Genomic DNA, 14758 nt, shown 5'->3' with positions numbered 1-14758 from the left:
GATGAATTGCGTGAAGGAGTCATGAAGGCTGCTCTGTGAGGATGTATGGAGGAAGCTCAGGGAAGTACCCTGGGGAAGTCACTTAGATGGCTAAGGAGAGCACAGCTTGTGCAAAGGCCCTGAGGCTGGAGGGAAGTTGAACCCAACATTGAATAGGAATAAGGGCAGTGAAGCTCAGCTCTAGGAGGGGTGTGGGGACCAGACAGAGATGAGGTATGAAAAGTGGGCAGAGGGCAGACAGTCCCAGTCATCATAGACCGTATGGAGGAATTATTATTTTAGGCTAGAAGCATGAAAGAAACCCCAAAGGACTTCAAGAAGAGGAAGGATATGATTAAACTGGGTTTTTGGAAAAAGCATGCTGGCTTTTACATGAGTAATAGAGGGAGGGTGGGGAGACTGCTGGGTTACTGCAAGTAAAAAACAATAGTGGCTTAGCAAAAGAAGGTGAGTGGAGAGAGGCCTAAAAGATACTTAGGAGGCAATATCAGCCATGGAGGCAGTAGAATAAGTGGTTCTGTGGATGGAAACTGAAGCAGTCTGGCTGGGTTTGAGCCCTGTTTCCACCTCATACCAGCCATGTGGCCACAAGCTAGCCAATAAACTTCATTTATCAAATGGCGATAATAGAAGGTTACTGTGAGAGTGGAATATAGAATACATGCAAAGCACTTGGATCTATACATGATAAGTGCATGATTAATAGTAACTATTTTGTATCAACTGTGGCTGAGGGCTTTGGAAGTGAAAACAGCCGTTGGTTGGTTGTCTATATGTATTTGTATAATACATACTTGGTTGGAGTATGTATTATACATGGATAAACACATTGGTCCGTTTCTGTCCCTATCTTTCTCCCTGCTACATGTGTCAGAGCAGCTGGGTGTGTGAGCCTGGGAGGGAATATGGCACCTCTGTGTACATCCCCCCAGAATGTGGGACTTCCCTGGATGCTGGCCCCCTCTTTGAGGGCAGGAATTGCTTTTATTTTTGGCTGTAGCTTTAGTGTCTGGCACACAGCATGGGCCCAGTGAATGCTGACCTGGCCTGAACTGCATGCAGGTATCTGCAAGAACCAGCAGGTAGCTGTGAGGGGAGGGGAGGAGTATCACGGTGCATAATGTATGAGCATCAGGCCAGGGAGGAAAGCTGACCTGTCCTCCTGGCAGCAGAGATCATCAGAAGTATGCCCAGATTCATGCACAAAAATGTTTATTGCAGTGTTATTTGTAAAATCGAAGCATTGGAAACAATGCTAGATTTTCAGCAGCTTTCTCATGATTCCATATGTAAGACCACATGCATAGGATGGACTGTTTCAACAGTTTCTTAGGAATCACTTTTGGAGGGAGAGTATTTAGTTTACTCTGAATTATGGGCTTAACGAGATATTTTCATCTTTCTTGTACTTTCTCAATTTTACACGAGCATGAATTGTTACAATAATCAGAAAAAATTAGAATATTTTAAAAATTTGCCAAATAGAGTGTTACAGTTTTTGATGGAATTATTCCTTATTTGGCAATCATTTAAAATGATGGTTATGAAAACATGCAATAATTTGGGCAAATGCTTCATAGAGGAAACTGAGTGAAAAAAGCAGAGATTAAAATTGTATGTTTTCTATGGCTGGAACTATGAAAAAAACCACAAGTATACAGAGGAAAAAGGACATGGAAAGAAATGTCTCAAAATGTCGTTTGTGGCTGTGTTATCAGCCGTGGTGTTGGACCATGTTGTCATTGGTTTTTTTTTTTCCTCTTTGTTGGCAACTTTTGGTGATGTGGCAATTTTATCATATTTGATGCCCACGAGTCCCTGAGAAGCTGATATAATCCCGTTTTTTTCAAGGGGAACTATGGCTCAGAGCAGTGATGTGACCTGCTCACCCACTAGCAAGTGGCAGGGCCAGTGCTGAAAGCCGGCCCCACCCCCCGCCTTTCTGTTCATCTGTGCAGCCTGCTTTAGGTAACTATGGGTTAGAACAGAAGCGAGTCAGGAGAAAATGAGTGGCTTTTCAGGGTCCAGGGCCTGAGGAAGTGCCCCACGCAGCTTGACTCAGTTGGCCCTGGGGGTTGGGAAGAAAGGGCGTTGGGGTTTCGGGGCAGCCCTTTGTCGACTGTCAGGTGTGGGCGGAGGGCCCTGCCGCTTGGAACAAAATGGGAGGAATGGAGCAAAATGGTTTGCTTTTGTAGAGCTGTGAGCATTTATTAGCCTGGCTTTTCACTTCCTTAAAGAGAGCTCCCCCTGAGCCGCGTGAAGGATGCATCTGCTGGGGTGAGGGTGGATGCAGCACCCTAGGGAGGAGGTTGTGGTGCTGGTGATTAAGAAGAGTCTGAGGCAGGAATAAAGACACAGACCTACTAGAGAATGGACTTGAGGATACGGGGAGGGGGAAGGGGAAGCTGGGACGAAGTGAGAGAGTGGCACGTGGAGGTGGGGGACCAGGCAGTGGGAGACGCATTGAGTGTGAGGTGCCTGGGGACCATGGGAGGGGTGGGGCAGAGGCAGTCTGGCCACTCTTGGATGTAACGGGTCTGGAGCTCAGGATAGGAATTTCGGCTAGACCACAGGGGCTGGAAGTCAGAGAATTCCCAGTTCATCTTAGAGAGCATAACGCTGGTAAACAGTGGCCGGGCTGCCCCTCCAGGATATTGCCCGTGGCAGAAGTAACCATGGGGATGGCAAAGATGCCTCCCTCCCTCATTCCAATATCTTCATGGAGGTGGAACAACTTGTGAGTTCACATCTCAAATTTGACCTGGGGAGATCAGCTCGTAGCAATTCTCTATGAGAGAGAATGAGAGGAGAGAGCAGGGAGGGAGAGACGAACTGAGAAAGATTGAAAGAATCACCTGGAACTATTTTTTAACATGAAGGCTCTTGCAGTCATTGCCAAGGGCCACAGACTTGAGAGACCGTTCATCAGGCTTCTTTGAGAAGATGGGAGCATGCAGAGAGAAGCCCCTCCTTCTTTCTTAGTCCTGGGAGCTGGAGGTTCTTCTAAAGCTGATTATGCTATCAAAGGAGCTGGTGCATCCGGCCATGCCATCAGACCTGATTGTCCCCAGGCTCACCTGTGAGAAGGAACTGAGTCTTGCATTTGGAGGCTGTTTGTGCCAAGCTGATGAGAGGTATTCCAGGGAACACCTGCACTTTGGGGCTAGATCCACTTGGCAACTTGGGTCACAGCCCTGTCACCTCTTAGCTTCGTGACCTTGGGAAAGTCCCTTCACCTCTCTGAGCTCCTGATTCCTCATCAGTAAACCAGGACACAGTAGCACAAAGTGTAAGTCCTTGGCGTACTCTAGTTCTCAACGAATGATCATTTTATTCTCTTCCTGTTCAGATCCCTTTCCTTCACCCTGGGTTCTTAGCTTGTTACCTAATTAGCTGAACTTTGTGTGTTGGTTGAGACAGACCTGGTCCTCCCTCTCCTGGCTTTTTCTCCCTGGGAATGTGGCTGGGAAAACCTGGAGGAACTGTTCTAAGTGTAGCCAGTTCAATGTCAGGATCCATGGGTGGCCTCTGGCTCTCTACAGTGACCTAGGGAGCTATCTCTTTGCCTCCTGGGGAGTGTAGGCAATAGTTTTTGGTAGGCTACTTCTCAACACATCCATTATAAAATGAATAATCCTAGTACCTGTTAAAAATGCCTTTACATCCACTTTTTAGGCTAACAACAACCTTGTGTACCTGTTACTGTTATTCTTATCCCCATTTTACGGATGAGGAAACTGATGCTCAAAGAAGTGAATTGTCTGACAAGGCCACGCGGCGAGGACGTGTCAGAACAAAATAAGAACCCAGCCCTATGGCTCCACATCCCACTCTCTCTGCTACACCTGATGCCACCCTGCCATTGTCCTTGCCAAACTGTGGTCTGCCTGACTTCTTCCCTTCCTGCCCGACTTCTTCCCTTCCTGCCCTTTCTCCCCTTTCTTCTTTGTCTTTATCAAATTTGCTCTGGGCTGGGCTGGATGCCTGTTGCTGGGAGACACACGGATATGCAAGACAAAAATCCTTGCTCTGGAGGAGCTTGCAAAGGTGTGGATTAGACAAGAGTGTTCTGGCCAATTTCTTGGAATACTGTCCCTGTATGGTCACCTCCTCTGGGATGCCTCCCTTGATCCTCTGAGCTGGGTTTGGTGTCTCCTCTGGGCTCTGCAGATCATATGGGGTTCTCGAATGCTGCTGTACTGTAACTGGCTACTCCGGCGTCTTCAGCCCCCTCCAGCCTCTGGTCCACTGGAGGTAGGGTCACGCTGGCCCACTCATGTGTTCCTAGTTCCCAGAAGAGGGCCTGGCATAAAGTGGGTGTCACGTGTGCTGCAACGTGAGCCCCAGACTTTTGGGACCGCCTCAGTATTCATCCCCAGTAACGTGCTGAGTCCGGGTTCAGGAAATTTGCCTCTGGTGGCTATGGCCTGGATAAGCTTAGATTAGAGGGTGTCCGGGCGCATGGGGAAAGATCCTGGGGATGCCTACAGACCAGACCCTGAGCGCAGTCAGTGGGGAGAATCCAGAATGGGAGGGATGCATTAGTGTAAAGGGACCAGAACCCACCATTCCCGTCAAGCAAATGGACGCATTAAAATAAAGCTGGTTGGGGAGAACTAGAAGCGAGAGCTTAGCAGTTTTTAAGGAGCTGGTGTCTGTGGGCTATTATTAGAAACAAACAACAACAACAAACCAACAGAACAAAAATAAACGAAAATCCAGTTGAAGCTTCAGGCCTAATATTATAGGGTGTTGATTTTTCAGTGTTCCATCCATTCACTGATCCACTCAACTTTTTGGGGCTTGTGCTCTGCTCCTGACCTGACCTGTGATTAGCGCTTTATGTAAGGTATCTCCTGAATGATCCCAGCAAACTGGGCTGGCGAGACTGTCACCCCACTTGCAGGTGAGGGAACCAGGCTCAGAGAGGCTGAGAATTTTCCCAAGTTCCACGCCCAGGAGGCTGTGGAGCTGGGATGTACTCACAGGTCCTAAGCAGGGGGCCGTGGCCGGGTGTAAGAGGTTAGGGAAGCTGCCGCCAGTGGAAGAGAGCCTGACTACCAGTGAATAGCTCCCGGGGGATGCTGCTGGGCCAGTCTACCTGCCAGACGTTTCTTTCCTTCTCTTCCTCTTCCACCCAGCCAGGGGTTGGGGGTGTTTGCACTCTGTCTCAGGCCTCAACTCTGTTCACAGTCCTTCTAACTCCAACCTGGGAAAGACATGGCAAAACACCAGAATCAGCCTCCCCGGCTGGGTGTGGGGAGGTGGCCACATCTAACAGCCGGCAGAGTCCAGGCCCCTCTCCTTCCTGAGAGTCTCTGGTAACTGTGCTTTCTTCTCTGGTCTCTGTCCTCACCCATCATCTCCTGGCCCATCCTCCTTCTGGGTCCCTCTGCCTCCTTTCTCGGCCCCCTCCTGCCCATCCTTCTCACCTCCCCAAAGAAGGACTCTTTCTAACGTGCATATCCTGCGAGGACACTGCCATCCTCTAACCCTGCCATAGCTTCCATTGCTCACCTGCTTTCTCCCTGACCTGCGTGAAGCCCTGGTCCTTCCCTCATGACACCATACTTCGTATGCCTCCCTGTCTTTGTTCGTACTGTCCCTTCCCACTGGAATGCCCTTCCACCTCCATCATTGGGCAAACTCCCTATTCATCCCTCAGCACCCAACTCAAATGGCTCTGGCCTGTGAGGGGTTGCCTGCCAGGCCTTGTGCAGTCTGTCCTTCCTCCTCGGGGTTCCTGCACCTGCTATATAACCCTCCAGTTATATAGTGTTGGCATCAACATTACCTGCTGTGTCTCCCACTGACTTAAGGCTGGGATGGTGTCTTCTTTATCTTTGCTCCCCAAGAACCTAGCCAGTGCCGGCCCACACTTGGCACCAAATGATGTCTTTAATAACTAAATAAACAGGTTAATGAGCAAACACAAATATCTGGCTGATGGAAAACTACACATTGATAAATACCAGAGCTCTGGCTGCCTCATTTTCAATATCTTTATTTAAAATCGGGGCTCTATCTTTGCTTCTAAGCTTCTTGCCGATGACACATTCTCATAAATGTCCTCTTCCTGATATCACATTCCCTGGGAGGTGAGACCTCATTTATAGCTTTGCCATTTGCTTCTACCAATCTTTCATCAAAACCCCAGGGGCTGCCCTCCATTGGTGGGATTCTAATATTTGCTGACAGCAGCAAATGGGGATAAGCGATTTTACTTTATTATCTGTTGTCTTGGTTTTTATTGCCCTCTTTTTTTTTTTTTAACTTTTGAGGAACATTTCGGGTAAGTTATTAAAAACACTGACTGCTGGCTTAGGAGCAGAGTCATCATCTGGAACGGAAAGAATTTACATGCGAGCGCTTGGTGGAGAAAATCTGCAATAGTATTTGATGTTTATTATCACACTTCTGGCTAGGGTTTTACCAAAAATCAGAATAAAGATGTAGGCCTATGTTTATGGCTGGGTGCTTTCTCCTGGCCTCATGGAATGGTACTATTAGAGTGACCTTCAAAAACATATATTATTGAGAACTGAGAAGCAAATGTGGCTTAATTTTTTTAACAAAACATTTCCCTGGGAGAGAAAACATCTGTGGTGCTATCTCAGGAGGAATGTACTCAGGGTTTGGATGTGGGACTGGGAGATTCAATGACCACTCCACAGCCTAATGACTGGGCTGCTTTTATTGCCAGGTTCTGATTCTCATTGACTCAAACATTGGCAAATAAATGCTGTAATAAAGCAAGTCACTTGTTTATAAGTTTAGTGTAGATGACTTCTAGACTTTAGTGAATATTCTTGTTTCCTATGGGACTCCTGTAGGAGGTGGCTGATTAAAAGTTTGCACACTGTTGTTAAACCGTTGGAAGTTTGTAACCAACCATGGTGGGAGTATTTACACTATGGAAATGAGCAAACAGTGTAAATCATGCATCACCCCCCTTTCTTAGCCCAGGAGGGTTTACCAGTACACTTGTGTGAAGGGCAGTATGGAAAAGAGGAAATACATGGGCTGGGGGTTTGACATTGTGGGTGTGTACGAGCTAAAGCAAGTCATTTCATCTCTCTGAACCTGTGTTTCCCAATCTGTAAAATGGGATAATGCTGTCTACATCATAGGCCTGGCCTGAGGACAAAATGAGATAATATAAGCCCCATGGTAGCTTGATCAATGTGAGCTGCCTCTCATAGTTACATGATAGTTTCATTGCTGAGGTGTTGGTCATCCGGCTAGACGGAATGCTTCCACCCAGGGTGGGTCTCAGTGGGAAGACACGCCTGGCTCCATCTCACTAGGCCTTCTGTCTTGACACATTGCCCTGGCTCAGTTGCACCTCCTCGCCCACCATTCCTGCCAGGCCAGCTTTTGACCTTCCAGCTTCATCCCATCTTCCCCTTTCTACCTGTTATAAAGTCAGAACGATCATCAGATCCTGCTTGAGAAATCTCTGATGGCTCCCCACTCCGACAGGCAACAATGTGAGGTTTTTGCGTGATATTGCAGGCTCTTGCAAAGGTGGTCCTTGCTGCTAAGTCCCTCCACCCTTCCTGTGTCCTCTGTGCTCCGGGCCTCTCATGGCTCTGTAAAACCACCATGCCCTTTCACCCCTCCAGGTCTTTGCCCATGCATTTTCCCCTGGCTCTATTGCCAGCCCACGTTTTCCGCCCTGTGGACCAGCTCACCTCCTCCAGAAACCTGTCCTTGATTCCCCAAGTCAATTTCTCACCTGGAGAATGTCCCAGCCTTTGCCTGCACCCACCACTGCTCTGAGATGCCACATTGGCTTCAACTAGAGTTCCCCTGCTACCTGGCTGGATTGATGAAAGTGGTGCAGAAGGTAGGGCTTCATAAAGGTTTCTCACATCCCATGTTGGGGTAATGAAAGGAAGATGCTTGTGGAAAGTAAAACAAGATTTAAAGAATTCTTATTTGTAATTAATTAATAACAATAACTTCCATTTCGCTGAGCTCCTATTATATGCTGGGTAGTTTGCTAGTCATTTTCTATTTTATCTTTAACTCTTGAAGTAGGCATTATTTTTGAAAGCCAGATGAGGAGACCAAGGGTCAGAGAGTTTAATGAAGGTATTCAAGCTCACGCAGCCAATAAGTGGCAAGAGTCAGGCTTTTCTGGACCAGAGGGGTATGTATGTCTATGGTATGTATATGAGAGTATGTGTGTGTTCTTTTGTCTCTATCAGCTTCCAAATCAGGAAACCCTGTACATATGGGTAATTGGCTAACTTAAACTAAACTGAAAAGTGGTTGCTAGAATACTAAAATGTTGCTGCCTATCCCTGTTACTTGCCAAGCATTAGGCCAATTTTGCTTTGGCTCTCTTCTTTTTTCTCTTTAAATCCACTGGTTGGCCAAGTCCTAAATGCATTGATCCAAAAGAGAGGAGAGAAGCAAACATTTCCCAAGGAAGACATGCCATTTTCCTCGTGGCTTGTCATGTGGCTTGTCTCGCGGTCCCCTCACGCAGCTGGGAGGATTAATCTCCTGACTGTCTTGCTCTCTGGGCCTCTGCTGCTGCCATGTGTGATTATTTTAAACGGGATTAAAAAAAAATTTATGATGTTTAAGCTCCTGGAACTGTCAGAGGAAGACAGGTCCTAACAAAGTGACTGTGTGGCTTTTTGTGTCACCATCATGTTCTATAATTATAAGAAAACTAGTCGTCATAGCAACTGCCACATAGGCCTGGCTTCCTCCTGGAGATGCTGGCAAGCTCCTGGGCTCTGTGATCCGAGCAGTTGCAGGTGGATTTGGTTCTCAGAGGGGATTCAACTCTCACTTGGGCGATAATCACGAACGCACTCTAAGACTCCACAACCCAAACTCAGTTTTATGCAATCTGACAGACCTGGGTTTGAATGCTGGTTCTAGAACTCAGTGGCTACGTGGGCAAGTCATCTCACTTGCGTGAGCCTCAGTTTCCTCTTTAGTAACATGGGTATGCCAACGCCCACTTCGGAGGGTTGTTGTAATGGCTGTGTTAGGATGCGCCTGGCAGAGTGCCTGACACGCAGGAACTCTGATATATACTAGACGTCTTCCCGTTCACCTCTTCACTGTGAACAAATGAAAGAAGAAAAATGCTAAATTAGAGAAGGATGGATGTTTTCATATTCTTTTATTATTATTATCATCATCATTATTGTTATTAATTTTGGTAGCATTTGTAGCTAGAAAAACAAGTTAGTAAATCGAAATTCTAGGCTGAGTCATGTATATCAGGGAGAGAGCGAGAGAGGTGAAAAGAGAGGAGAGAGAAAAAATAAATGAATATTCAGCTAGATGAAACTGATTTGATTTATTTTTTTCCTTATCTTTTAAAAAAAAATTTTATTTTGCATTGGAGCAGAGTTGCTTAACAATGTTGTGTTAGTTTCTGGTGTATGGCAAAGTGATTCAGTTATATATATACATGTATCTATTCTTTTTCAAATTCTTTTCCCATTTAGGTTATTACAGAATATTAAGCAGAGTTCCCTGTGCTATACAGTAGGTCCTTATTAGTTATCCATTTTAAATATAGCAGTGTGTACATGCCAATCCCACACTCCCAATCTATAGCTTCCCCCCCACCCTTCCCCCAGTAACCATAAGTTTGTTCTCTAAGTCTGTGAGTCTGTTTCTGTTTTGTAAATAAGGTCATCTGCATCATTTTTTGTTTTTAGATTCTGCATATAAGTGATATCATATGATATTTGTCTTTCTCTGTCTGACTTACTTCACTTAATATGATAATCTCCAGGTCCATCCATGTGCAACTGATTTGATTTAAAATTCCTCCAACTTTTTTTTTTTTGGAAGATTGCATTTCTCTGAGGCTAAGAAAAAGACATCTGATCTCGGGACTTCCCGGCGGTCCAGTGGTTAAGACTCCGTGCTCCCAATGCAGGGGGTGTGGGTTCAATCCCCGGTCAGGGGAGCTAGGATCCCGCATGCTGCACGGTGTGGCCAAAAAATAAATAAAATAAACAGTAAAACTGGAGAAAAATTTCAAAAAAAAGAAATATATCTGATCTCTAAAAAAAAAAATTCTAAAATGAGTAAGGAAAACTGGTTTCTGGTCTCAGCCTCAGAGCTTCAGTTTTCTCATCTGTAAAAATGAGGAAGTTGGGTGGGACAGTCCCCAAGGGCTCTTCTGTCTGAGATGTTCTAAGACAGTGGTTCTCAATCAGGGATGCTTTTGTTCCCCAGGGGACATTTGGCAACGTCTGGAGACATTTATGGTTGTCACCATTCTGCGTGTGTGTTTGTATGTATATGTGGTACTGGTATCTAGTGGGGTAAGGTCAAGGATGCTGTGAAATATCCTGTGATGCCCAGGACAGCCCTCCACAATGAAGAATTATCCTACCTAAAATATCGATAGTGCCAAGGCTGAGAAAACCTTGGCCTAGGATTTATCGCCATATTTATTTGTCTGAAAATAGGAATTACGTCCCACCACGACATGTCAGAGTTGTTGAGTATTCAGTTTCTTATCTTAGCCATCTCCTGGAGATTTGAAGCCCTAGAAAAATTAGTAAAAAGACAAAAGACCTCTCAAGGTCCTAAGGGACTAACTAAAATATGAGATGGTCACAGGAGGTGGGAAAAATTAATTCCTTTGAATTTTCTTTCCCCTTGGCACTGCATAACTCTTAATGGATCAAGGGTGATTGTTCACGGGCAAAGTAAAATGTACAAAATGCAATTTTAAATCCATAAACAGCTTTATTATTTTTCTATATAGGATAAAAATATTTCAATTGCATCCCTCATTTTCCAGCTTGTCTTCGATTTTGACATTCCAAGCCATAGCCAGACAGACGTCTTTTCTGAGAGTCACGTGTGATCAGTTCTCTCTCCTGCTTAAAGCCATCTGGGGCTTCCCTGGCCTTCAGGGTGAAATCTGAACCCCTCAGTCTATTGTCCCTGGTCCTCAGAACCTCTTTCTCCTCTCTTCAACCTCCTCTCCTTTCTGACTTCACACCCCTCCCACCAACCAAAATTACTCGTGGAATCCTGGGCATACTCTGCCCTATCCTGCCTCCACTCCTCCAAGTAGCTGTTTCCTCCACCCTGAGTGCTTTTTTCTCCCCCATGGTCCAGCGGGCACCTTTTCGTCTCATAGGCTGGCTCACACATCACCTTCTGGGTGAAGCCTGTTCTGATAGCCCCTCCTCTCTTCCCCACTGTCAGATGTGGAACTGACCCTTTCTTCCTCTGGGACCTTACTCACCGGGGAGTTTGTCAACTTGACCTCCTCTGTGCAGTTATTTCCTTACATGTGTTTTCCCATGGCCCTAAGAAAGCCTGGACTCTTGAGGACAGACACCACCTTTGATTCACTTCTAAATCCTCTACTATGACTATCGACCCTGGGACCTTGGTGGTCAGTAACTTTTTAAATAAGAGTAAGAATTGGATGAAGGTAGTCAAAGGAATAAAATTCCATTTATAAAAAGATAAATAAATAATAGGGATGTAATGTACAACATGATAAATATAATTAACACTGCTGGATGTTATGTATGAAAGTTGGTAAGAGAGTAAATTCTAAGAGTATTTATCACGAGGAAAAACTTTTTTTTCTTTTTCTTTTATTTTGTATCTATATGAGAGGATGGATGTTCACTAAACTTATTGTGGTAGTCATTTCATAAAGTATGTAAGTCAAAAGATTATGCTGTACACCTGAAACTTATTCAGTGCTGTATGTCAATTATATCTCAATAAAACTGGAAGAAAAAAAATAAAGTAAAAGTTTTGGAGATTCTGTGTAATCAAATGCCCATTGAAGAGCATTCAGATTGCAGTGTAGAGTATATTCTACACAGATAATAAGTTGAAAGCAAATAAAATGTGCTTTAAACTATTAGAAAAGTAACACATATAATACATGCACAAAATTCCAACACTATAGAAAGGCATAAACTGAGAAAATATCTCCCTTTCTCTCCTTTCATAATCCTTCTCCCCCAAACTATCCATTGTCTAAGTCTGTGCTATCCAAATTGGAAGCTCCGAGCCGCGTGTGGCTATATACATTTAAATTAGTCAAAATAAAATAAAATTCAAAATTTAATTCCCCAGTCACACAAGCCACATTTCAAGCGCTCAATAGCCACGTGAGCCTAGCAGCTACCATATTGCACAGCTCAGATTTATAGGACATTTCCATATTGCAGAAATCTCTATAGAACAGCCTAGGAATATCTCCTTATGTTTCTATCCAGAGGCGTTTTCTACGTGTCAGCATATTTGTATTTATATATGCATATGCACATTTGATATTCTTTTTCATTTTCTCAAATGGGACCATTTTATATATATTCTTCTGTACCTTGCTTTTTTTTTTCTCTTAATAATATATCTCGGAGACCTTTCCACATCACCACACTGAGATCCTTTTTTGTTCTTGTTAATGACTGTAGACTGAGGATTTTCACAATCTTTCTTAATCAGTCCCCTATTGTTTTCGCTTTCAGTCTTTTGCTGCTAAGAACTCTGCTTCAGTGATATTCCTAGTATGTGTATTTTCACACACATACACACACACACACACACACACACACACATCTTTCATATATTTTACAAGTATATTTGTAAGATATGAGAATCTTTATCTTAAAAACTTTACCAAAGTGAATTTTCAGTTTTAATAGCTTTTGCCAAATTACCTTCCAAAAATTTCCCACCACATATACATCCTCCACTATGCCTGCAAATGTATTCTTCCCCACATTGCCAGCACCTGTTTCAACAAACTTTCAAAGTTTCACCAATCTGATATATGGAAAATGGCTCTTCACCTTTGCTTAAGTTTGTATGTCTTTCACTACTGGTGAGATCGAGCCTCTTTCCACATACCAGTTGCCTGTTTGTGTCCTTCCCAGAAAACATCCTACTTGGTTGGACCACTTGCTGTTCCTTCTTGTTGATTTGCGTGGCCTCTTCCAAAAGCTGAGAACTTAGTCATTCTCACTTATTCAGTATTTTCTCAGTTGTCCTTTGCCTTTTTTGTTTTGTTAATGGTGCAACTTCTTTCTTATAGCTTCAGTAATTCTTACTTTTGCTTTATAACTCAAATTAATCACACACTCCAGGAGACATAAAGGAAATTATGGGTACATTTGACTCTATAAAAATCAAAGCCTTCTCTCACCCTAACGTCATCTTTTCTTCTGCTGTGTTTATGATTTTTATTTTATGTTAAAATTTGGATCCCTCTGGAATTTGTAAAGAGCAGGGTAGGAATCCAACTTGACTTCTTTTTGAATGGCAGTTTGACAGTTGATCTATGATTATTAGTTAATCCTTTCTCTCTTTGACTAGACATGCCACAGTTTTTAGATACTGTGTTCCCATATGTATTTGAGTTTACTTCTCTGCTCTCTTTTCTTCCATGGATCTGACAATTATTTACTATTGATAACAGAGACAATGCTAAATTGTCTCAATTACGTAGTTTTATAATACACTTTAAAATCTGTGTAAAGTCTTCTCTTATTCCTTTTACATTTCGGGAACTCCTAATCCATTCTTGCACATTTACTTTTCCAGGTAAATATTAATATATATTTTAGGTCCAAAAAACTCCTGTTAACTTTTTAAATTTGGGTTACATGAATTCAAAGATTAACTTGAAGAGAAGCTACATCTTTAAAGTATTGAGTCTATTTAGAAACAAGATTTAACTTTGCATTTGTTGACATCTTCTTTTGAGGTTCTCAACTGCTCTTTAAAATCATCTTTACAGTTCTTATTAAATTTATTCCGGGGCTTCCCTAGTGGTGCGGTGGTTGGGGGTCCGGCTGCCGATGCGGGCGACACGGGTTCGTTAAAAAAAAAAAAAAAAAAAAAAAAAATTTATTCCGAAGTATTTTACCTATTTTTTGTTGGTATTGTAAAAGGCCCTTTTCTTCCATTATATTTTCTAATTTAATTTTTATTAAGTTTTTATTTATACTTAATAAAAATGTTTTTGAATTTTGTACATTTATTTGCCACTAGGCAGTTACAAACTTCTCTTGTTGTTCCAAATAATTTGTTAAAAATTTTGATTCTTTGGGTTTCTACATATATAATTGTATCATCTGTCCATAATACTAATAGCTTCCCTTTTCTGAAACTTCGTTTTCTTATGTTATTTCCTTTTTGAAATTTTTAGACCCCTAATGTCATTTTCTTATCTAATTGCATTGGTGAATACCTTCAGATCTGCTGTTTCTAGCATTTCACCATTTAAATTTTGATGGATTTTTTCCCCCTCAAATGCCCTTTCTGCATTTATGGAGATGATCACATGGTTTGTCTTCATTGACCTAGTATTATGGTAAATTATACTGATAGACTTTTAAATATTAATGCATTCTTACATAGCCTCATTTGGTCATGGTGTACCACTGAATTCTGTTTGCTAATATATTATTTTAAATTGTTGCTTTAATAATATTGTGAGGTTGTGTTGAGTTTTCTTTTCTGTGCTGTCTTTGTCAGGTAAGGTTGTTAGTGTTATGCTGTGTTCGTAAAGAGAGTATACATGCCTTTTCCTTTCTCCATGTTCTAGAAAATTGGAAAGAGTAAAGAAATAATGTTTCTTTGAGTCTTTTATAAAACAGAATTAACTCATAAAATCCTCTGGCTTAGTGTTATTGGGAGGGTGTGGGTAGTTTTCAGTAAATATGTGAAGAATTAATAAAAAAAATTCCATTTGTACCCAGCTACCTCTCTAAAGCTTTAAAAGATG

The 14758-nt window shown here is 43.0% G+C and overlaps 1 protein-coding gene across 1 annotated transcript in view; it reads left to right on the top strand.

Moving 5' to 3' along the window:
* NSG2 (neuronal vesicle trafficking associated 2) overlaps positions 1-14758 on the top strand; it is a 57517-nt gene that overhangs the window by 17145 nt on the left and 25614 nt on the right. The window lies entirely within an intron of this gene.

The sequence above is a fragment of the Neophocaena asiaeorientalis genome, unplaced genomic scaffold, assembly GCF_003031525.2.
Source record: "Neophocaena asiaeorientalis asiaeorientalis breed wild unplaced genomic scaffold, Neophocaena_asiaeorientalis_V1.1 scaffold268, whole genome shotgun sequence".
NCBI lineage: Eukaryota > Metazoa > Chordata > Mammalia > Artiodactyla > Phocoenidae > Neophocaena > Neophocaena asiaeorientalis.
The sequence above is the reverse complement of the archived record's forward strand: the minus strand, read 5'-3'. Positions and strand labels throughout refer to the sequence as shown.